The following is a 24680-nucleotide window of genomic DNA, read 5'->3' as shown; positions in this document are numbered from 1 at the left end:
ACTACTTTTAGAACATGGTTGGGAAGAAGCAGAAGACAGGGTTTCACCAATTAGAGGCTTAGGAGTTGGGGATGGTGATGGAGTCAGGGTAGGGGATGTACTCTTAGATGTGGAGGAATTCCCAGACTGAGGTCTCTTTTTCAGATCAACCTTCTGTGGAGATTGTAGGCTAGTGTTAGGTTAGATTGATGGAAATGAACAATACTCACAAAACACACTGACTTGGTACAGTTAATATATAGTAGTTTCTATCAGAGATACACACTCGCTCACTTATTAAGACTATTTGTACAGTCCCCTCTGAAAATACTCAAATGTTTTTTTTATACTTTGAAGACAATTTGGCTTTAAGTTCCAAAAAAGTATATAAGGCTATAGACCAGAATTCTCACATTTCATTTCCAGATATTTACATCTAGATGTGTAAACAACAACCGTTAAAGATAAATACAAACCTACTAAAATAAAGGTTAAACAAAGTTATTAAAATACAAAGGTAAATCCCACACTGAAAAAAACATAAAAAAACAAAAAACCTGACGCAGTAATTTGTTTGTAATCCGCTTCTGTGCCACACTGTAATTATGCAAATACATTTGACTTGAATGACACGTCATTAGCGCGCACGATCCATCGATTGTTGTGGGCGGGCCATTGTTGCGATTAGCGGAGAACGATAAAATTGTGAGAGATTCGATTGGCTCGCTATGGGCGATTGTCTGTCCATCTTTTCAGCGCAGGGATTGGAGAAGAAAGATGTAACGGGCCGATGTGATTGGGCGAGAAAGATTTCCCAGGTGAGCTGTGATTGGCCGGCTGACCCAGACTATCGGTCTTCAGGTAGCACCACTGGCCCATGGGAGCCTTAGGGGGAGCCTACAAATAAATAAGTGATGACAAATCAGTTATGTAACGTTTTGCGCAGTGAATCGAAATGAACACAACACCAACATGCTGCTGGCTGCAATCGGGGATCGTTTTTGGTTTCCGTTGAGGAAGCGTTCCCGGCCGTTATTAACTGAACGATTTGGTGAACTCCTTGCCAGCTCTGCGGGCAATCCAATAAAGTCACGTTCCCATACCGGGAGTCGAACCCGGGCCACCTGGGTGAAAACCAGGAATCCTGACCGCTAGACCATAGGGGAGGGCAATTCGGCAGCTGGAGTTTGGGGCACACCTCTGGGCTCTCAAAAGGCAGCCGAGCCAGCCAGGAGTCGACCCTAGAATCATCTGATCCGTAGTCAGATGCTTTATCCATTGCGCCACTGGCCCACGTGGGCCTTAATGGGAGCAGGGTCCTACCTGCTTATGCTTTTCAAGTGAAAAACGGCCAGAGGTCAACAGGCGTGCCTAGCGTTCAACAGTGATGTGGAAAAGCCAATGCCGTGACCCGGATTCGAACCGGGGTTGCTGCAGCCACAACGCAGAGTACTAACCACTATACGATCACGGCACCCCACACACCTGGGCTGGCAGGTAAAAGGAGCTGCTACATGTTGTGATATGGGTTCTGGCGCCCCTCTGGCCTGGTGCAGTGGCTTTTGATTTAGACATGATTGGAATAGTTGTAGTCTTTTTTCACACTATATCAAGAGACGATCTGATTCATACCCAAATGATACCTTTTGTGCTTTTTAAATAAAAAAACAAACAAACAAATAAATGAAAAAATCCTGCAACCCGGATACACTACATGATTAGTTCTACTGACACTGGGACTGACACTCACAGACACCGAGAGAGAAAATAAGCCAAAAGAGAGTTCTCCTCAGTTCATCAAGAAGCTTAAGAACGATTTAAGTTGAAGAGTTCAGTGGTATTGTAGCTTTGGTTATATAGAGAAATATATAACTTTAAATATATAACTTTAAATATACAACTTAAATATATAACTTTCTGTTATATACAGAAACACAGATGAGGCTTTGCACCCACACATAAACCTGATTAACATGTTTTAATGGTTTTCTTTTGTTTTATTTAAATTGTTGTTTTTAACTTATATAATAGTAAATACACTAGCTGTTCACTTTTGTATCTGTAAGAAGCTATAAGCTACTCCGAGAGACTTACATATTGGATCCAATTCCACAAAACCCTCCAGCAGAGTTCTGCTCATGAATGATGTACTGGGGGTTTCCAAAAAGCCAAGCTGTTGAACAAAATTGAGATAAGTGATTAAAAACCATGAACATTTTAATGCACATAAAACATTTGCACCTCAGTTCTGTTTAGGGTGTTAGTAGAATGCAAAAGTAATTTCCTACTGTATCTTACCTGCCCCACCAAGGACTGCATAGCCAGTCACAGCCGCAATGAATATAATGCAGCACAAGACATCAGTAAATGCCCTAAAAGAAAAAAAAGAATAAATTACATTTCCTGAAGAAAATGTGAGTGGTGCTTGCCCTGGCAAAACTCGTCCCCAAGCAGACAGACAGCATCCCAATACTTTTGGAGGTGGGTGGTCAGATAGGGCACCAAAAATGTTGTATACGAGGGGATAGATAGGGTGCCTATACTTTTGGAGGCATGTGTACAGAGAGGGTGCCAATATTTTTGAAGGCAAATGGATAAGTGCAAGTGATGTCTTCAAAATGCGCATCATGGAGTTCTGCTACACCGATCAGCCATAACATTATGACCACCTGCCTAATAGAGTCCCCCTTTTGCTATCACAGAGTGGCAGTTTAAAATAAAATATTATTATTTACTTGAAAGACTACAAACACATAAAATGACCTTCTCACTAACAATGAATGTTGAATTGAATGTTGGAAGTAATTCAGTAAAATATAGAAAATGACAAAAATAAAATGTCTGTCCTTTGCAAATTTGTTGAGATACCGAGCCTGTAGAAAAGTCTGATTATAGACTGAAATTCTAACACCATTTTACATGGAGTAGTGGATTCATCTCCATGGAATAGTAATGACAAATGCAGAAAATCCATCATCATAATAAAATATCATCACATCACGTCACAACACCAGGATACACGCCATGCACTTCCCTTCATTGCACTGAATGTTTTGATATGTCACATGTGTATGTTGCAGAAATTTTGTGATTCTGCATAATTTTGTGGTTGGCACGCACGTGACATCACGTGATGTCATCAGTGTACATGTAACCTTGTTCACCTTATTGTGCTGAGCGTTTGGAAATATCACATGTCTATATTGCAGATAGATGCTAGTGTGTAGAGATAGATAGATAGATAGATAGATAGATAGATAGATAGATAGATAGATAGATAGATAGATAGATAGATAGATAGATAATTATTATAACTGGAATATATCCAATTGTTTGTTTTCTTGAGGATACAGCTGGATATAAACAGTGAATATAGGTTACAAGGTTACAGGACTTAAAGGATCTGCTGCTAACATCTTGGTGCCAGATACAACACACCTTCAGGGATCTAGTGGAGTCCATGCCTCAACGGGTCAGGGCTGTTTTGGCAGCAAAAGGGGGACCAACACAATATTTTGCCTGTTACATATATATATACACACATACATACACAATCAGCCATAACATTACGACCACCTGCCTAATATTGGGTTGGTCCCCCTTTTGCTATCACAGAGTGGCAGTTTAAAATAAAATATTATTTACTTGAAAGCCTACAAACTCATATAAAATGACCTTCTCACTAACAAACATAAAAAAATCGGTTTTGAATGTTGGAAGTAATTCAGTAAAATAAAGAAAATGACAAAAATAAAATGTCTGTCCCTTGCAAATTTGTTGAGAGACCAGGCCTGTAGAAAGGCTGACCATGTAAGTCCAAAACGATTCCTCATTGAAGACTTAAGGTCATTAACTTCACTGGAAAGTGACTGAAACTAGAATAAAAGTTTTAGGTAACAATTTTATCACGTACTTGAAATGGGTGGAGTGGACGTGAAGGACACTGTCCGGCAAATTGAGGTTATTGTTATTGAAGGAGGGTGTACTTTCTTTCCCCTCCATGTTTGTATACATAAATATTGTTTTGTGTAAGTACATTAAGGCAGGTTTATAACACATCCAGGTGTGTTGGTGTAGAGGTGTGGTTTCCCAGCTGGTTGTGAGCAGTGCAGTAGTACAGTCCACTGTGCTGGGAGCTGATGTAGCTGATGCTGTAATTCTGGCCTGTTGTCAGCAGTGTCTCTGCAGCTGGACTCTGCTTAAACCAGGAGTAGGTGAGAACAGGAGGGTTTGTGTGGTGAAATGGAGTTCACTGTATATATATATATATTTATGTATACACACACCGATCAGCCATAACATTATGACCACCTGCCTAATATTGTGTTGGTCCCCCTTTTGCTGCCAAAACAGCCCTGACCCATCAAGGCATGAACTCCACTAAATCCCTGAAGGTGTGCTGTGGTATCTGGCACCAAGATGTTAGCAGCAGATCCTTTAAGTCCTGTAAGCTCCATGGATCAGACTTGTTTGTCCAGCACATCCCACAGATGCTCGAGTGGATTGAGATCTGGGGAATTTGGAGGCCAAGTCAACATCTCAAACTGGTTGTTGTGGTCATCAAACCATTCCTGAACCATTATTGCTTTGTGTCACGGTGCATTATCCTGCTGAAAGAGGCCACAGACATCAGGAAATACTGTTACCATGAAAGAGTGTACATGGTCTGCAACAATGCTTAGGTAGGGGGTATGTTTCAAAGTAACATCCACATGGATGGCAGGACCCAAGGTTTCCCAGCAGTACACTGCCCAAAGCATGACACTGCCTTGGTTCCATGTATTCCTCAGGTAAGCAACACACACACACACACACACCCAGCCATCCACGTGATGTAAAAGAAAACGTGATTCATCAGATCAGGCCAACTTCTTCCATTGCTCCCTGGTCCAGTTCTGATGCCCACGTGCTCATTGTTGGCGCTTTTGGCAGTGCACAGGGGTCAGCAAGGACAAAATGTTCACTAACAGGTGCCATGATGAGGAGATAATCAGTCTTATTCACGTCACCTGTCAGTACTCATAATGTTATGGCTGACTGGTGTATATAAAACTCTTTACTTTGTATGAATCTTCCTTCCATCCATTTTCTGAACTGTTTATCCTACACAGGGTCAATGGGAGCCTGATCCTATCCAAGGGGACCAGGGGACACCCTAAACAGGGTGCCAACCCAACACAAGGAACAGTCACACACTCACACACACATGCACACACTTTGGACAATTTATAGATGCCAATCAACCTACCACACATCACTGGACTGTGAGAGATAATCAGAATACTAAGAGGAAAACTCCACACACATGAACACTAAAAAAATGTAGATAAGTTTAAATATCTAATAAAAGCTTAAATATCTAATAAAAGTTAAAATATCTAATAGCAAATAATAGATTTGTGTCCTGATCACTCTTTAAGACAAATGGGATAGAGAAGTGTGCGTGTGTGTGTTAAAGGGGTGTGAATGTTGCTCAGACTCTCTCTATGGTCTTCATCATCTCCTGTACACGCTGCTTCACGATGCTCAGCACTGCAGAGGCTAAAGCTGCTGGATCTCTGTAAAGCTCCAGAGGCTGATAGAAAAGGTCCTCAAGCAGCACTGTCAGCATATTCTTCACAAACACAAACACACACACATTTCCAGCATGATACTGAAGAGATTGATCAGAGAATTTAAAGCAGGTTCTTTAGAACGTGTCTCATGGCATTAGAAAAAAGTTCCTCCCTTACAGAAAGCCTTAAAAAGAGCCGCTCTGCCTCAGGCTCCCTGATGTCCACGTCCCACTGGCTGATGGCTAGAAACAGAGGCTGCAAAAATCCATGTACAACTTGGTTCACACTTAGATCTCATTGACCTGAACAACTTTCACACTGCATGTCATTAAGTCTAATCCACAGGAAGTCAGTTATTTTGAGTTGTTTGCAAAACGCACCCAATGGAATTTGATATACTCCTCCTAGAGAATTGATACAACCGCCACCAAACCCAGGCTAATATGATCTCAAGACATTGATACAACCGCCACCAAACCCAGGCTAATATGATCTCAAGACATTGATACAACCGCCACCAAACCCAGGCTAATATGATCTCAAGACATTGATACAACCGCCATCAAACCCAGGCTAATATGATCTCAAGACATTGATACAACCGCCACCAAACCCAGGCTAATATGATCTCAAGACATTGATACAACCGCCACCAAACCCAGGCTAATATGATCTCAAGACATTGATAATGCAAAGTTGATGAGTGATTTTTGATCTCAAACGGTTCAGCCGTGAGAAGCCCTTAAACTTATGGTGAATAAAACAAAACAGGAAGTGGCTAATAACTTCTGTGTACATTATGTGATCTACACGAAACCTTAGGATTATGTTAAGCATAGAAAGCTGATCACAGAGATATGACAACTGTGAGTCTCGGTCATAGCGCCACCAACTGGCAGCAGGAAGTGTGTCACTTTTTGAAATCTCTAATATTTTCTCCCTTACTTTCACCTGATTTGGTTCAAAATCAGTCAGAATAATGACAAGACATGGCTGATGTGAAACTGTGAAGGAATTTTTGATACGTTGAATCGTGTTACTATGACGACGATTTACATAAGAACATACAGTAGGACTTTTTACACTATGTTTTTGTTACACAATGTTCATTGTTAAAAGCGCTATACAAATAAAAATGAATTGAATTGAATAGAATATGAATGGAGTGGTTTGTACCACTCAAAGGACACATTCATGAAGATTATGAAGAAGGGAAGCATCTTTCCTTCTAGCTGGTCACCAGATTTCCATGTAAGCCAGTCGTTTGCATGCAATATTTTGACTTTGGCTCCCAGACAGTGTGGTGGAAATATATCATGGCCTTTTTTCTTGTCAAATAAGGATGTGGAGACACACTGGTGGATCAGAGAAATATAATATCTGCATTGTATTATTTATTTATTTGATCTGATTTGAAGTAGTATTATAACAAGTGATTAATTATAGAGCCATTATTTGAAATAATTATTCATCCGTTACTTGTGAATCAAGCATGTGACTTAAATACACAAACCTAAACAAAGCACAGGAGACACCTATTAGACATAATGACAGACTGGACACCAACAAAAAGGCAGTGGGGGTCTCTAGTGGCCAGAAAACAGTCCACAACCCTGACAGGAAACCAGTAGATATCAGTTTATATCTTGCTCTGTTCATGTTACAATTAGTTGCATATCTTACCTGTATATTTCAGTCTAGTTGTGTTGATATTTAACATGATCAGAAAATGACAGATGATTTTCAAAGTCTTTTCCTGTTTCATCATAAAATGGACATAATAAAGCGTCCAAGAGTCAGAATGGACAAACCCATGTGTATAAATCACACCAAAATATGGATTTGAATTAAAACACTTAAGAGAAACATTATTTCAGACTTTTGGATAACAGCTTGATAGACTTTTATTTGATAATTATGTGCAGTATTGAGATTAAAATTTATACTTGATTTGGATTGGTCAGAAGGTGTTCAGCATGGACCTGATAGCAGTTCAGGTTTCAAATCAAATCTCTCTTTTTTAAGAATGTCCTCTTTCTGATTATCGTCTACTAAAAACAGTTAAATCAAAGTATATGGCAAACTCCAATCATTTTAGCCTCACCTTAAACATTTTAAATGCAGTGATGTAATGTAAAGTAATGTAATGTAATGTAATGTAATGTTTAAATGCAGTGATGTAAAGAAATACTGAATCTATAGAACTACTGTAATGCTGAAGCTTTCTGTAAGGAGAATGTTTACCATATAGGGAGGGAGACTCCAATAACACTATGAAACTTTTATTTATTTCAGTCATTTTCATTCTTTCTTTCTTTTTTGCTTAATCTGTTCATTGAACTTTTATAATAATAAAAGGATAAAGATACAGGAGAATAGAAACAACATTTTTTCCCCACACTCAGAGTTATACAAACCAAAAAAAACCTCAATACATAATTATAAAGTGCGTCAATTATGTACAGAAGAAAGTTTGAATCAGAGTTTAGAAACTAACTAACTAACTAACTAACTAACTAACTAAATATAATCACAATCGTTTATATCAGCAAACAAAACATTAATATAAATTATGTATACACAGTGCATATACTTGTACTCAATACACTTTTGATCAAGATCAAGCCACAATTATAAGGACATCCTAATGATTAGACTGACCAACTATAGACGAAGAATTCACATAATCAGAAAAAATAAAAATTAATGGATCCAGGGGGATATAGGGCTACAATTAATAGGTGAAACCAGTGGCAAACGTTGGAGGCTAAAATGGTTTCGAAACTGGGATCAAATTTGTAATAATTGGACAATCGGACAATGGAATTACTTTTAGGAAAACGTGAGACGGCAGTAAGAGGACCACACAGTAGTGCAGAGTTAGAGAGTGGAAAGGAAACAGTACTGCAAGTGGAACTGTGCACAGATTAAAAGAGAGAAAAGGTGGAAATAGGAAACTGTAAGTGATGACATCATGAATTATGATCTGTCTACCAAGAAAGTTTTAATGATGATTTAATATTTTATATAATTATTATAAGTGCCCACTTCTTTCAGATTAGGTTGTAGGGAGTTGGAGGTTCATATTCATACGGTAACTACATGGAGCATCAAATGGGCTGAGAATAAACAAGTCTTCATTCCAAACAAGTACTACATTACCAGAGATTATTGTTTACTTTATCCTCTCTGGTGCGCTCATCAATAAATCCAGACTATGAATTTTTTTGGTTTGAAAGTAAATCTACTTCCTGTTGGACATCCATACCATCCCTAAGCACAACACATAAAGAACATTATTGCCAGAAGTGAACTATGAATTTATCCTTTGAAGACTGCATGTCCTTTTTTTATCAGTTTAATTTTAAGCTATTTGTAGCGTATTAAAGATCATTTAAAAAGTATGTAAAAAAAATATAAAGACAAATATGTTGACATAATCTTTGATGTGTGTTGGAACCCAGAGCCCCTCTCCGGGTGGATACTTCAGGGTGGTTCTAGAGCCACCAATATTATCAAAAAGTCTTATAGTCCAGATCAAAAATGCAGGACAGAAACAAAGAAATAAAGTACTCCTCCAGGCTTGGATGAGAAGAAGCAACCGGTTTTATTAAAAAATATCACCGGAAATGGCACTCAAATACACAGATTCATGAACCGATGCAGTCAAGCACACCGCCCTTCACAAATCCCCCATTATATATATTTTCTAGCCCATCTGCCTAAACTTGCTGGGCTCTACTTTTCTATGGATTGTTTTGACATTCACTAATTTTTCCCCTGAAAAACAGCCCCACCTTTCTGTGGCCTTCATACAGTTTATGAGTCACAAGTTTTAATTTTAATACGTATTAGTTGTTGATCTGTCTAAACTTCAGAACTTATTTAGACCAAAACCACATTTATTTCATTACCCCTTTAATTTATCACTTATACTTTAACCTACATAACCCACATGTTCCATATGTTTGTGTACTTGTTTGTTGTTCCTGTGTGGTTCATGGTGACTGCCTGGCAATTACTTAGAATCCTGAGGATTTTTATTTAAGGATTATTATTATTTAAGGAATAAATACTTCAGTTTTCACTCATTGCCTATGTAGTAGTAAAGGTAAAAGGGGTAAAATGGCTCTGTGATGTTAGTCTAGTTTTTTAATTTAGGTTAACTAACCTAGTTTACATTTAAATTATTTATTTAGTCATTTACTTTATTTTATTTTATTATTTATGTATTTAGGCTAGGATTCCAGTTTATTTTAATCTAGTTTAATTTAATTCTCTAAATCTTCCATTGCTTCATGTTTTTAAGTCTGTATATTTCCATTACACCTATTCAGTGTTTTCTCCCTATGTTTACATTAACATCAGCCACTACAATACACAGCCAACTCCATGATATGGTATGATGTGCTAGCCTATGCCCTTGTGATGTTTACACCAAAGCCAGAAAGTTCGAGAATAATAACCCACTAACGATGATTCAGCCAGTTTTGCTCATCTCTATTTTTGTGATTTTATATATATATTTTTGTCCTCTATAACGAACCAACTGGTACCCTACTCAGATTCTATGTCTACATTTGTGCTAATTTTTATCTATTTATCATAAGCTTACCTGTTGACTAATGATTATGGCAGGTGCTTAATAGTGAAAGAATTATTAGATGACCAAGTAATCAAATAATTATGATTATTATCAAATAATCAATAAATTAAAGACGCTAATTAGATAGGCAACATGTCAGTGATTAACAATGAGAGTAAGTACTGATTACCAAAATGAAAATCATCATATGATTAAACATAACTGAATGAATCTAATGATTAACCAATTAATCCTTAATCATTATTATGATTAAACGATTTATCTAGTCTCTTTGTTCATGTCTTAACGATTAAACCTGACTCGGATCTATCTTAAGGATTAAACGAAAGTATTCAAAGTTATTACAATTAGAATTAGAATTAGCATTAACCTTCCCTTACTGATTAAAATCAAATGTATTTAATGATTAGGTGCATGGAAAGCAAATGTTTCAAAAAATTTTCCCACAAACTCCACTGATCAAAATGTTTGCTTCCAGTTCCCTTTTAGTCCTACTGCCAACACCATTTTTCCATTTTCAGACAGATCACATTTATCTATGACAAGAAGCAAGATATGCCACAAATGATCTAAAACCGCACCATCAGACTGAGCTTTGTCCAGCAACTTCCATGTACATTAGTGTCTTAAAAATCAATTTCAGCCACAGCAGTATGTCAGAGCTTGAGATGCATTGCAAATGACATTGCAAAATCATTGCATGCAAATGACACTTAGAGATAAAATTACAAAAACACACACTGATAAAACACACTGAAATAAATACAGAAATCTAGGCAAAACGTTCATCTTTACTGAGTTTAAATGACCAGCTAGAGAAATGAGGAGAGCTGACCAGAGAGCAAAATCATTCTGAGACTTTGTGAACTGTACCAGCTCTCCCAATTGTTCAGTATCAGTAACATTCATTCAGTCAGCACAGGACATCTGTGCAACAGGACACACCAGTCACATGTCCAGTATTTTGATTGTGGAAAAAATAAGAGATTTCAAATAACAGGTTGTTGTTTACACATCTAGATGTAAATATCTGGAAATGAAATGTGAGAATTCTGGTCTTTAGCCTTATATACTTTTTTGGAACTTAAAGCCAAATTGTCTTCAAAGTATAAAAATAAAACATTTGAGTATTTTCAGAGGGGACTGTACAAATAGTCTTAATAAGTGAGTGAGTGTGTATCTCTGATAGAAACTACTATATATTAACTGTACCAAGTCAGTGTGTTTTATGAGTATTGTTCATTTCCATCAATCTAACCTAACACTAGCCTACAATCTCCACAGAAGGTTGATCTGAAAAAGAGACCTCAGTCTGGGAATTCCTCCACATCTAAGAGTACATCCCCTACCCTGACTCCATCGCCATCCCCAACTCCTAAGCCTCTAATTGGTGAAACCCTGTCTTCTGCTTCTTCCCAACCATGTTCTAAAAGTAGTGGTGGCTCCAGCAGTGGCAGCATCACTGATGAAGGTCAGTGCAAATAAAGATGATCAGACTTTATGGTGTGTAGGAATGTACTCTCATTCACACTATTGCAGTTATACAGTAGACATACTGATGACTAAAAATAATCAGAATGAGACGGTAATAGGAGCAAATGAAAACATTTATTAAAGTAAACTATATAAACACTATACAACTATAAGTTTATTTACAACAATATTATTTGCAGCTACTATTTATACTAATTACTATTAGCAGTTATCTATATAGACAAGGATAGAGGGATAGATTGATAACGGACGCTCTATGAGGGATGAGGGATATTAAAACTATTCCTTGGGTGCTGGGTTCACTCTACAGACCTGTAGGGAAGAAAAGAGTATACTTTAATATTAAGTTCATCAAAAATAAGAATAAAATTAATTTCTACTTACGTGTGGAGAGCTTGAGCAATGTATAGAAAAGAAGTGAGAGAAAAGAAATGGAACAGAAGGAAGAAAAGAGGAATTTGGTAGAAGGAAGGACATTGCTCAGAGCTTCCACAAAATGTCCATCATCTTCTGGACACGCTGTCTGAGGAAAGGTCTCAGTTTGCTGGCTAAGGCTGCTGGGTCTTGGTAGAACTCCGGGGGCTGAGTAAACAGCACTTCAGCAAGATCTGTAAGCTGATCCTATAGACAAATTACATCATCACTGTCACAATCCAACATAGTGTCACTGAGTTTAGGATACAATACTGAGAATTTGTGGATCACAGCATCAGAAGATATTAGACACTTACAATAAGCACTTTAAAGTAGGTCCTTGCTGCAGGCTTCCACACGTCTACCTCCCACATGCTGATGAGCGCAAACAGGCGCTCCAAGAATCCTCCCTTAAGCTTTAGGAAAGAAAGACGACAAGCTCCATTAATATCATGTCATATCAGGGTTAACAACATGGAAAAATAAAATGAGATGAAATAAACCATGTTCTGAAACTACATTCAAGCATGGCTTTTAAATCTCCTGATAAGACTCTTACTGTCTCAGGTATTGAGCTGTTTGTAAAATAGCCGAATAGAAGCAGCTCGAAAAAGATGTCCAGGAAGTTGTAGTGGTAGACCTGCACAGAAGAGAAAAGTTACAAGAAGAAATTAGCTTTACATAATGGAGTCCTGTTTTCTATCACATCAAAATCTTTTAGATTTAAACATTTGTCATGTTACACAAGCATTTATAAGCTTACATAGGACCCGGAGAGCTCTGCTGCAATCCAGTCCTGATAAGAAGGAGTCTTCAGGAAACGAATCAGAGCCTCGTAGTCCAGCTGTACACGACCTGCATCCTGTTAAAGCAAACAAACAAAATAATCACTTTGGCTTCAGTTTTTTTTACGTGGAAACTCATTTTAAACCCTAAAATGAAGCAGTATGTAAGCCTCAGCATGACCAGTACTTTACTAAAGATACACAGATGATGTATGACATGGGCCAAATGTCCAACTACTGCATATCCCAGAGCCCTCTTCATTATGTACATTTTATTTTAATATTTATCCTAAGAATGTCCTTTTTTTAGCAGGCTGTGATTGTTATAAAATTAGCTTTTGATGCTTGTTATTTTAATTATTATTCCTTAATTACTCATTACCACATCTGTTTGACAACTACATCATTTTCAAGCCCAGTAACTGAAAGTATTTTGCACAAGGAAACAGTCTATCATCATTCTGAAGTCACCTGGTTGTTAACTGCTGCCAGACAGCATCACAATCTTCTTCCCCATAACGAACAAGAAGTTCTGATTGTGGATGCAGGTAAGATGAATCTGAATATAAGACAGCACATAATATAAGCTAAAGCAGAGTGAACTTCCCCTGAGCAAAAACAGCAGCTAAACAAAGGTTTTACTCACAGCGAACGCCTCACAGAGAGCATGCAGCTTCAGGCCGATATCAGTTACCCCTCTCTCTGTAAGATGGTCCCTAAGAAACAAAAGATTTACATGCTTAGTGTATTAAACATACATTACTCCTTTATACCATTAAACTGTGAAGAGAAGCGTACCAAGTAAAGGGCACCTCCATCTCCTCTTGGCTAAGGCTCTCCTCACTCTCCTGCAAGACACATTAGCAATAAATCATTAAAACTCACACAGTAAATGTTACAGCCTCCCATTCAGGGGAATAGCAGCATCTGTAGATACACATCAGGTCTGAAACACAGAATTACCTCAGAGTCGTACTGTTCCTCTGAATCACTGTGGGGAGAGTCAACCTGCTCCTGCTCCCAGGTGGAGGTGTTCACCTGACCATCTTTAGCCACATGCAGGAACGTGCAGGACACCTTTTTAAAGGTTTGCTGTTAAATTAAAAAAATATATAAAAACACTGCAGACCCATATGTGTACAAAATTCCAAGAGTTACTATCTACAATAAAGACTTCATGACATTGCAATAAATTTACCACATGATCCTCAAGTGGCTCCATGATGGTTTCCACCCGGTTACAGGAAAGGAGCTCTGTAACCTTCCCATATTCAGCCTTAAGAGAACAATTTGAAGTGAACACAATTAGTCACTGCAACTAACAAAAGTTTTGTGACGCCACAACAGATAATCCCTCACCTGTATGGCAGTGAAATGGTCCTTGATGGTGGTCTGATAAGGGAATCCCTGCAAATGACAATTAGCTGAAACTCAAGATCTACTTCTCAAAAGTGTTCATCTAATAATCATTAATATCAATTCTCTTCATCAGAGTAACAAAGATGGTGATTACCAGCTGGTCGAAGTAAGCGCGTCTTGGTGGTTTTAAACCAGCAAAAACCACTCACAGGACCCCTTATCATCCCGAGGAAGTATCCCTTAACGTCCACTGCCTAGAAATAGAGAAACCAAACATTAGAACTTGTAAAGAAGGATGTGTGTGTGTTTGTATCTCAGCTGCAGCACTGTACAATACCCCAGACTGGGAGTTGGAGGAGTCTGCAGTGTTGTACTCAACATTACAGCAGGTGCTGTTCAGCTCACCAGCACTGAGGGGCTGTGAAAAGTAGTAGTTGAGGATCATCAGTGTATTTTTATCATAGCAGTGTATCAACACATGAAAGTGTATCAACACTTTCAAACATTCTGTCACTTGGAAAATCCAGAGATCAGATTTAGTAAATAAATGACAGGTTTGGTTACCAGAACAACAGCTGAAGATGTGGAGTGAGTTTCTGTGGGTAGCTGCGGCAGGATTGGCTCAACAACCTTAAGACACACACACACACACACACACTTAGACAAAAAGCAGCCTACACGTTTCAAATGTAGTTAAAATATTTTATTGACACATACCTGGAGGACTGAGGGAGTATCTGACGATTCTCCCAGCAAATCCACAGCTTCTGCAATAAATTAGTTTCATGTAAGTTTAATTACAACTAATATTTTCTGTTAAATGTAAAACATTAAAATGGCCAAATTTATAAGGTAGTAGAGAGAGAGACCTTGTAAATTTTTCTCTCCTTTCTTTCTAATGCTTAAAAGTTAATAAACTTGTGAGTTAGTTAGCTAGTTAATTTGTGAAGAAACAGACAAATTGTAGCATTAGTAGCTTGTGTAAATTCACTGTACATGTGACTGATTAAACTCTCTAAATCCTCAAGTCCAGGCATCCTGATGAACTCCACCTCCCCATCAGGATCCACACGCTGCCGTCTACTCAGAGGGGCTTCTTGATTGCCATCCTCTTCGTCCCGCCTCCTCCTTATGCCCTGGCGTGGGACAGGAGTTATCATTGTGGCAGGAGCATAGTACATACCAGCCACAATGTTGTGGATGTCGATATTGAAATAAGGCTGGGGCAAAGGAACTGTTGAAGGCTGTGGACTCCCTGAAGGTGGTGGCCTCCTCAAAGGGGATGGGGTTTTATTTTAATAGCACTGTGTATGTTTTATACAGCAGGAAAGCCTCACTATCAAAACAAGAAGTATTTACACAAGTTATATTACTGTAATCTTCCTATAACAGTGCATTAAAAACTCAGTATTTACATTTTAGCTGCATTTATAGGTGTTATACAGGGCTCTTCCAGTATCACGGCTTCACTGTTAGTCACACTGTGCACTTATTTCAATGCTTAAAAATATCTTCCCCCAAAAAATGCAGATTAAAATACATTTCTATTACAGTCTATTACTTTAGCACTTTCTTACTCCAGTGGTTCACATCCCCTTTGAGGTCCAATTGTGTCTCCTCTCAAAAATTCGCCCTTTATCGTAAATTACACTACTCCTAACTATTTTATTCACGACAGCTAGAAACAAAACCTTGCTGAACAGAACTGAAACAAACAGCTTGATATTTTTGCCTAAGCTGCACTCTACATTGCCACACTAGCTCCATTTATTTGTCCCGATTGGTTTTGTTCAGCTAGCTGCCTTTCCTCACAGCCCCTTTCTCTCTCCGCTTTAACAACTCGACAAACACGGACAATGAAAAATCCTTAAAATAATAAGTTACTTCATGTTATTGTAAGTATTTTAACTTATTCTATTCACTCCATCAAAAAAAACTATGAACACTGAAAAACACTTACTTAGCTACATGCTAACTAGCCGTCTAGCTAATCTTTGCTAATACTCCTCGGCTTGACTTAGTAAACTTTAACAAACGTTAAGTAAACATTGGGACTTTTATGAAAAGCTGATGTTAACATATCTGAAAACATCAACACTGTTTTCTTCTTCCCTGCTCGTTTCACTGGAGTCTGCCATTTTGTCCGCTAGCTTTAGCATACTGATCGGGTACGTAAAGCGATTAGGCCGAATAAAGATTAGCCGAACAGAATTTCTCAAAACCATCTAATCATATAAAACGATATTCCTGATTGCGGTTTTTTGTAATAACAGCGGTGTTTAAAAGACTTTATACTTAAGTGAAAAAGAGGAAACTCAGTAACTCACCGTTCCAGGGGTCGTACAGTCCGCTCCATCCGGGCTCGGGATCCACATCCGGGTGCTGAGGCTCGGCTCCTTCCCCGAAGTTCATCATCGCTGCGCTGTAGAGTCGGTGTAGGAGTCAAATCCAGTAGTGGAGTACAGAGAAATCCGAAACAGGGGTGTAGCAAAAATGCCAAAAGATAATCCAAATCTTGCGACCTTCAGAACCAGTATAAACCAACACTAACTAGTATAAAACAGCACTAACTAGCATAAACCAATATAAACCAGCACTAACTAGTATAAAACAGCACTAACTAGTATAAACCAATATAAACCAGCACTAACTAGTATAAACCAGCACTAACTAGTAACACGAGTCAATAATGAATAAATAATAATAATAATAATCATAATAATAAGCTGAAATGTCCGGGAAGCCCAGGGAGTGAAGCATAGCTGAAGTTTAAGGCAGCATGTAGCTGTACAGTTAGAATTCAAGCTGTAGGACCAGTTTAAAGACGATACGACCTTAAAAAAAAAAAAAAAACTCCTGTTTACGGCATCTACGGAAACCTCCGAGAAAAACCGAACTGTACGGAAACCAGGAAGTGAAGTCCGTAAAAAATGCATTTACAAATTATATATTTTACATTTTATAATTTGCTCCTGCTGAACACACTCAGTGTCCTCAAGGTAGGATGATCTTTATCCTTTAATGCCACACTGTTTCTACAATAAATCATGTTAAAGTGACTGTGTTACAGTCTAATGTTATGTAGCACACAAGACACCTCATCTTGCCGTGAATTAGCCTAATGCTAGTTACCGTGCTAGCGAACCTGGCTACTGGTTTAAACTACACAATAAAATCATTAAGCTCGGTTTAAGAATTTATTTTATTTCCACAATGAAATATTTACCCCATTAGAAGTCCATTCTTAACAACCCCTTCTCCTGGTTTTAATAAAATAAATCGTGCTTAGCTTTGTGATTCAGCAGCTAGCAGCTAACGGACTTTAGCGATTTTTAGCGATTTCAATGACAGTGTAATATTTGGACTAATCATATCTACCGAGAGAACTTGTATATTTGTTGTAATTATTTAACACTTTATTGGTTATATTAATGTGAATATGATATTTCTCCTAATAATAGTTCACCTGTTAGTGAACATGCTGCTGCTTTAAATTACACACTAAAATCCTGAACCGACTTGATGAGCTCGGGATGCGAGAATTTAGTTTATTTCCATAATATAATATTTACCCATTTAAAAGGTGACTTTTCACACTCCTGAGTACTGGTTTTACACTAAATCATGACTAGACTAGTGATTTAGTCAGGTCTAAAGGACTTAGTTACAGATGTATGTTATCTACCTAGAGAACTTCGCTAATCATTTCATTTACACAGTTAGCATCATGCTAATTATCGTGCTAGCGAACTCGGCTACTGGTTTAAATGACACAATAAAATCCTTAAGCTTGGTCAAGAATTTATTTTATTTCCGCAATGAAATATTTACCCTGTTAGTAGGTCACTTTTAACAACCCTGACTACTGGTTTTACACTAAATCATGATTAGCCTTGTGATCCGCTAGCTAGCGCTAGCGGACTTTAACCGATTTTTACCGATTTAAATTACACTGTAATAGTTGGACTAATTATATCTACATGTCTATTTGTTGTAATTTGTACACATTTTATCGGTAAATATAATATAAATATAATGTTTAGCCTAATGTTAGTTAAGCTGCTAGTGAACTTGGCTGTTGTTTTACATTACACACTAAAATCCTGAGCGAGTTGATGAGCTTGACCAGCGAGAATTTCATTTATTTCCACAATATAATACTCATCCCCATTAAAAGTCACTTTTAACAACCTTGACTACTGGTTTTATACTAAATCATACTTAGACTACTGATTAATCAGCTCTCGCTAAAGGGCATGGTTACAGATGTACACCGATCAGCCATAACATTATGACCACCGACAGGTGGCGTGAATAAGACTGATGATCTCCTCATCATGGCACGTGTTAGTGTGTGGGATATATTAGACAGCAGGTGAACATTTTGTCCTCATAGTTGATGTGTTAAAAGCAGGAAAAATGGGAAAGTGTAAGGATTTGGCGAGTTTGACAAATGGTGATGGCTCCAGGACTGGATCAGAGCATCTCCAAAACTGCAGCTCTTGTGGGATGTTCCCGGTCTGCAGTGGTCAGTATCTATCAAGCGTGGTCCAAAGCAGGAGCGGTGGTGAACGGTGACAGGGCCATGGGCGGCCAAGGCTCACTGATACACGCGGACAGAGAAGCCTCGCCCATGTGGTCCGATCCACAAGATGAGCTACTGTTGCCCAAATTGCTGAAGAAGTTAATGCTGGTTCTGATAGAAAGGTGTCCGAATACACAGTAAATCACGGTTTGTTACTTATGGGACTGCATAGTCAGGGCGCCCATGTTGACCCCTGTGCACCACTGAAAGCACCAACAATGGGCACGTGAGCATCAGAACTGGACCACGAAGCAATGGAAGAAGGTGACCTGGTCTGATAAATCAAGTTTTCTTTAACATGGCGTGGATGGACGGGTGTGTGTGCACATGGCACCAGGATGCACTATGGGAAGAGGGCAAGCTGGCGGAGGCAGTGTCATGCTTTGGGCAATGTTTTGCTGGGAAACCTTTTGGTCCTGCCATCCATATGGATGTTGCTTTGACATGAACCACCTACCTAAGCATTGTTGCAGGCCATCTACACCCTTTGATGGTAACGGTATTTCCTGATGTCTGTGGCCTCTTTCAGCAGGATGATGCACCGTGCCCCAAAGCAAAAATGGATCAGGAATGGTTTGATGACCACAACAATGAGAATGAGGTGTTGACTTGGCTTCCAAATTCCCCAGATCTCATTCCAGTCGAGCATCTGTGGGATGTGCTGGACAAACAAGTCCAATCCATGGAGGCCCCACCTCGCAACTTCCAGGACTTAAAGGATCTGCTGCTAACATCTTGGTGCCAGATACCACAGCACACCTTCAGGGATCTAGTGGAGTCCATGCCTCGACAGGTCAGGGCTGTTTTGGCAGCAAAAGGGGACCAACAGCATATTAGGCAGGTGGTCATAATGTTATGGCTGAGCAGTGTATGGTATCTACCTAGAGAACTTCACTAATCGTTTCATTTCCACAATATCATAGTGAGTATAAAGGTTTTAATAATTATACAGGATAATATTTTTTATAGATTTGGGTGGTGGACAGGGGCAGGAGGTTTTAGAGAGTTTAATCAGGTCACATGTACAGTGAATTTACACAATCTGACTGCTACAATTTTTCTTCACAAGTTAACTAATTATCAAACTCACTGCTTTATTAACTTTTATGCATTAATAGGAAAGTTTGATATTGTGTAATTGAAGAGTCATAATTCTGAGTCACAGAAAAATAATCTATTGCAGAGCCTGTGGATGTGCTGGAGGAATCAGCAGATACTCCCTCTGTCCTCCAGGTATGTGTCAGTTAAATAGTAATATTTTAACTTCATTTAAAACCTACAGGCCACTTTTTTCCAAGTGTGTGTGTGTGTGTGTTTTGTATGTGTGTGTGTTAAGGTCATTGAGCCAATCCTGCAGCTGCCTTGCCCACGAACCACCACGAAGAACCTTCAGCTGTCATTCTGGTAAGAAAATCCTTCATTTATTTCCTAAAGCCAATCAATGGATTTTACAAGGTTGTTTTTACTGTAAAGAATGTTAGTATAAATCTGATATGATAAGAAGCACTTATGATCTTCATGCTCTACATTTCACAGCCGCTCGATGCTGATGAGCCGGACAGTGCCTGCTGTGATGTTCAGTGTGTGTCTGTAGTCTCCTCCCTCTCCCAGGTATTCTACACTGCTGTAACTGAGATACAAACACACAAACATCCTTCTTTACAAGATCTAATGTTAAGTTTTGTTTCTCTATTTCTGGCCAGTGGACATAAGCAGAGACATGATTGGAATGATGAGGGGTCCAGAGAGTCGACTCTGCTGGTTTGAAAGCGCAGAGACACACTGCTTGACTCGCGAGGTAATCACAGTCTTTATTACTCTGATGAAGAGAATGGACATTTTTGAACTGACATGATTTTTAGAAGAGCACTTTTGTGAAATGTGGTTGTAGATCTTGAGTTTCATCTAATTGTCCTTTTACAGGGATTCCCTTATGTATACCAGTGATAAGGAGAGATTCACTGACATTCAGGTAAGGGATTATTCATTGTGGCATCACAAAATGTTATGAACTGCAGTGACTAATTGTGTTTGTGTGTTTTAAGTTTGTTGAAGCCGAACATCCAGCTGCTGCCCGCAGAACAACCTCAAGACCCTTCACCTGTTTTTTCTGTTTTTTTTCTAAGTGACAGAATACTAGTACGAAACTGGTGTGATCAGTCGCACTCATGACCTTCCTGCTCCACTTTCCACAGCCGCTCCACGCTGGTGAGCTGACCAGCGCCTGGTGTACTATTCAGTTCCTCTCTGTCCAGGCCTTCATCTCCCCAGTTCAAGGTATTCTACAGTGCAGCAGCTGAGATACAAACACACAAACACCCGTCTTTACAAGTTCTAATGTTTAGTTTTGTTTCTCTATTTTCAGTCAGTGGAAATGAAAACATACTTCCTGGGGATGATAAGGGGCCCACAGAGCCGTCTTTGTTGGTTTAAATCCACCAAGACGAGCAGCTTGAATCACATGGTAATCACAGACTTAATTACTCTGAGGAAGAGAATTGACCTTGATGATTATTAGACGCTCACGTTTGTGAAATAGATCTTGAGTTTCAGCTTTTTGTCATTTGCAGGGATTCCCTTATGAGTCCTCCATAGAGGACTGTTTCACTGGCATACAGGTAAGGGATTATTCGTTGTGGCATCACAAAACTTTTGTTAATTGCAGTGACTAATTGTGTTCACTTTAATTTGTTCTCTTACGGCTGGATGTGGGAGGGTTACAGGGTTTCATCTCCTGTAACCGAATGGACGACATCATTCGTCGTGCCACATTATTTTGTGGTAAATTTATTGCACTGTCATGAAGTGTATCTTGTTAGTTAGTAACTTTTAGAATTTTGTCAGTTGTGCTTTTATTTGTCTATCAGTGTGGATATTTTTTTTATTCAACAGCAAACCATTACAACGGTAACCTGCACTTTGCTGTATGTGGCTGAAGATGGACCGATGTTCACCTCCCCTTGGGGCTATGATCACAACCCCTGTGAGGTAATTCAGACTTTCAGACCTGATGTGTATCTACATATGCTGCTATTCCCCTGATTCGGATACTGTAAAATTTACTGTGTGAGTTTTAATGATTTAATGATTTGGCTTGCAGGAGAGTGAGGAGCGCCTTAACCCAGAGGAGTTGGAGGTGCCCTTCATTTGGTACGATCCTCTTCACTCTTTAATGATGTAACAGTGTATTGTATGTTTAATATACACTAAACATTTACATCTCTTGTTTCTTAGCTGCCATCTTTCAGACAGAGGGGTGACTGAAATCGGCCTGAAGGTGCCCGCGCTTCGTGAGGCGTTTGCTGTGAGTAAAACCTTTATTCAGCTGCTGTTACTGCGCAGAGTAAAGTCCACTCTGCTTTAACTTTTATATTGTGTGCTGTCTTATATTCAGACTCTGCTTGCCAGCATCCACAAGCAGAACTTCTTGTTCATGGCTGGAAAGAAGATGGTCATGCGACTGGCAGCAGCTAAACAACCAGGTGACTTCAGAATGATGAAAGACTGTATCATTTTTGTGATGGAAATAATTTCAGTTTCTCAGCCATTGCCAAAGTGAGTTACAGAGATTTTTTCGTTTGCTTTAACAGGATGCAGTTGGGGTGCAGTTGGCCTCACGAGGCCCTGATTCGATTCCTGAGGACGCCTTCCAATCAGGAATCGATTAAAGCAGAGCTCAGCTCCTGTGTAAGCTAATAAACGCCTGTGTGAAATGACAGATGTTTAAAGATAAAAGATTTTGCTAATATAGAAAACAGGACTCCAATATGTAAAGCTAATTTATTTTTTGTATCTTTTCTACTCTGTGCAGGACCACCACTACAACTTCCTGGATGTTTTTTTGAGCCTGATTTTCTTCAGCTACTTTATAAATGGCTCAAAACCTCAGCCAGTAAGTGTCTTATCAGGAGATTTCTAAGCAATGTTTGAGTTTCAGAACATGGTCTATTTGATCTGGTTTTCTTTTTCCATATTTTTTAAACCTGATAAGACATGGCATTAATGAAGCTTGTCTTTCTTTCCAAAAGTTTAAGGGAGGTTTCTTGGAGCGCCTGCTTGCGCTCTTCAGCATGTGGGACGTGGACGTGTGGGAGCCTGCAGCAGAGCTGTACTTCACAGTGCTTATTGTAAGTGTTGAATATCTTCTGATGCCACGATCCACAAATTCTCAGGATTGTATCTTAAACTCAGTGACACTATGTTGGATGTGTGTGGAATTTGTCAATAGGATTACCTTACAGAGCTTGCTGAAGTACTCTTCACTCAGCCTCTGGAGCTCTACAGTGACCCAGCAGCCTTAGCCACCACAGTTCAGCGACTCCTCAAGCTGCACGTCCAGCTGATGATGGACATTTTGGAGGAGCTCTGAGCAATGTCTTTCCCCTTACCCACTTCATCTTTTCTTCCTCTGTTTCATTTCATCTTCTTTTCTCTCACTTCTTTTTCCTACATTGCTCAGGCTCCACACGTATATATGAAATAATTTTATTTCTATTTTTGATCAACTTAATATTTAAAAAATCTCTTTTCTTTCCTACAGGTTTGTACAGTGAACCCCAGGACCTGAAGAAGGGCTTAACCTTAGCATTTAAGATCCCTCGTCCCTTAATAATCATCCCTTATTAATCTATCCCTCTGTTCCTATCCCACTCCCCCTATTCCCATCAATAGCCTATAGATTGTAAATACATATATAGAATTGTTTAGAAATAAACTTATTTGTATACTTCTTATAGACTTTGCTTAAATAAATGTTTATATTTGTTCCTATTGCGGTGTCATTCTGATTATTTTTAGCCATCAGTATATGTATAAAAGTTTCCTTTAAACGCAACACAAACTGAATTTTTCACTCATATACAGATCATTTTTACAGAATTTCACAACCTTTACATGGTTTACTAAAATGTGAAAAATAACAAATATATATTTGTTATTTTATTATATATTTTATTATATATTATATTCAGTGTTGGGGAAAGTTACTTTTAAAAGTAATGCGTTACAATATTGTTACTACTTGCATTACTTAGTTATTTTTTATAAAAAGTAATGCGTTACATTACTTTTGCGGTACTTTTTCTTAAATTTGACCAGTAGACTCGTTCTCTTTTCATTTTATACACATAGAAACCTATATGTGTTACATTACAAAGTAAACTCACAGTCCAAGTTAATAAAGACATTAAAGAGTGCAATATAGTCTTCCTAAAGTCATTCTAAAATTAGATCAATCTGCAAATGTTTTCTTCAGGTCTGCCTCCATTTCTATATATGCCTTGTCCAAAAAGCTTGTAAAGGTTTTGCGATCGGAGAGCACGGCCCCTGTCCATTTCCCTGATTTTGCTGATGATATTACAAAATGTCGGCGCCTTCACAGTGAAGAGTGGCTGCATCTCCTCAACAATAAATGCAGCAACCAATTTATTGAGTTCAGTCAAACTAATTGTTTTACCTGGTGGTGAACTGAAATCTAGCTTTTGTTGTTCAGCAGTAGGCGGGGTATATTAATACTGACATACATGGTTTGTTTATGTAAACTAATGTTAAATAATATCATTTAAGGGGACCATAATGTAAAGCATTATTGATTGAGACATTTCCCATATGAGTAACATAGTTATTCTACCATAATTTAAATCATATCTAAGGCTGGGTTTGATTAGGAGTGGGATTATTAGATAGATAAATTCAGACCCTCGCTGTGAAACATCACCCCCTGGACACAGGTGGACACAGAGTCCCTCATTTATTCCAAGTGTAGGGTCGCTTGAGTTCAGACACCATTAGTCAGGTGTGACAGCATTAATCATACTGCAGAATTCCTCTTCACTAAACAGCTTACGAGACAGATACCCCCTGCTGAAGAAATCTGTTTGCTTCACTTTTGTTCAGTCACAATT

General features: G+C 38.6%; 2 non-coding genes across 2 annotated transcripts; both read right to left on the bottom strand.

Annotated features, from left to right (window-relative positions):
* Window positions 1-1073: 1073 nt before the first annotated feature.
* trnae-uuc (transfer RNA glutamic acid (anticodon UUC)) lies at window positions 1074-1145 on the bottom strand. The gene has a single exon. It is a non-coding gene; the product is annotated as a tRNA-Glu (tRNA).
* Window positions 1146-1381: 236 nt separating this feature from the next.
* Window positions 1382-1453, bottom strand: trnah-gug (transfer RNA histidin (anticodon GUG)). Its single transcript has one exon. It is a non-coding gene; the product is annotated as a tRNA-His (tRNA).
* Window positions 1454-24680: the final 23227 nt, after the last annotated feature.

This window comes from Hemibagrus wyckioides, unplaced genomic scaffold, assembly GCF_019097595.1.
Source record: "Hemibagrus wyckioides isolate EC202008001 unplaced genomic scaffold, SWU_Hwy_1.0 Contig6, whole genome shotgun sequence".
In the NCBI taxonomy this organism is placed as follows: Eukaryota; Metazoa; Chordata; class Actinopteri; order Siluriformes; family Bagridae; genus Hemibagrus; species Hemibagrus wyckioides.
Note: the sequence above shows the minus strand (reverse complement) of the source record. Positions and strands in the feature narration are given on the sequence as shown.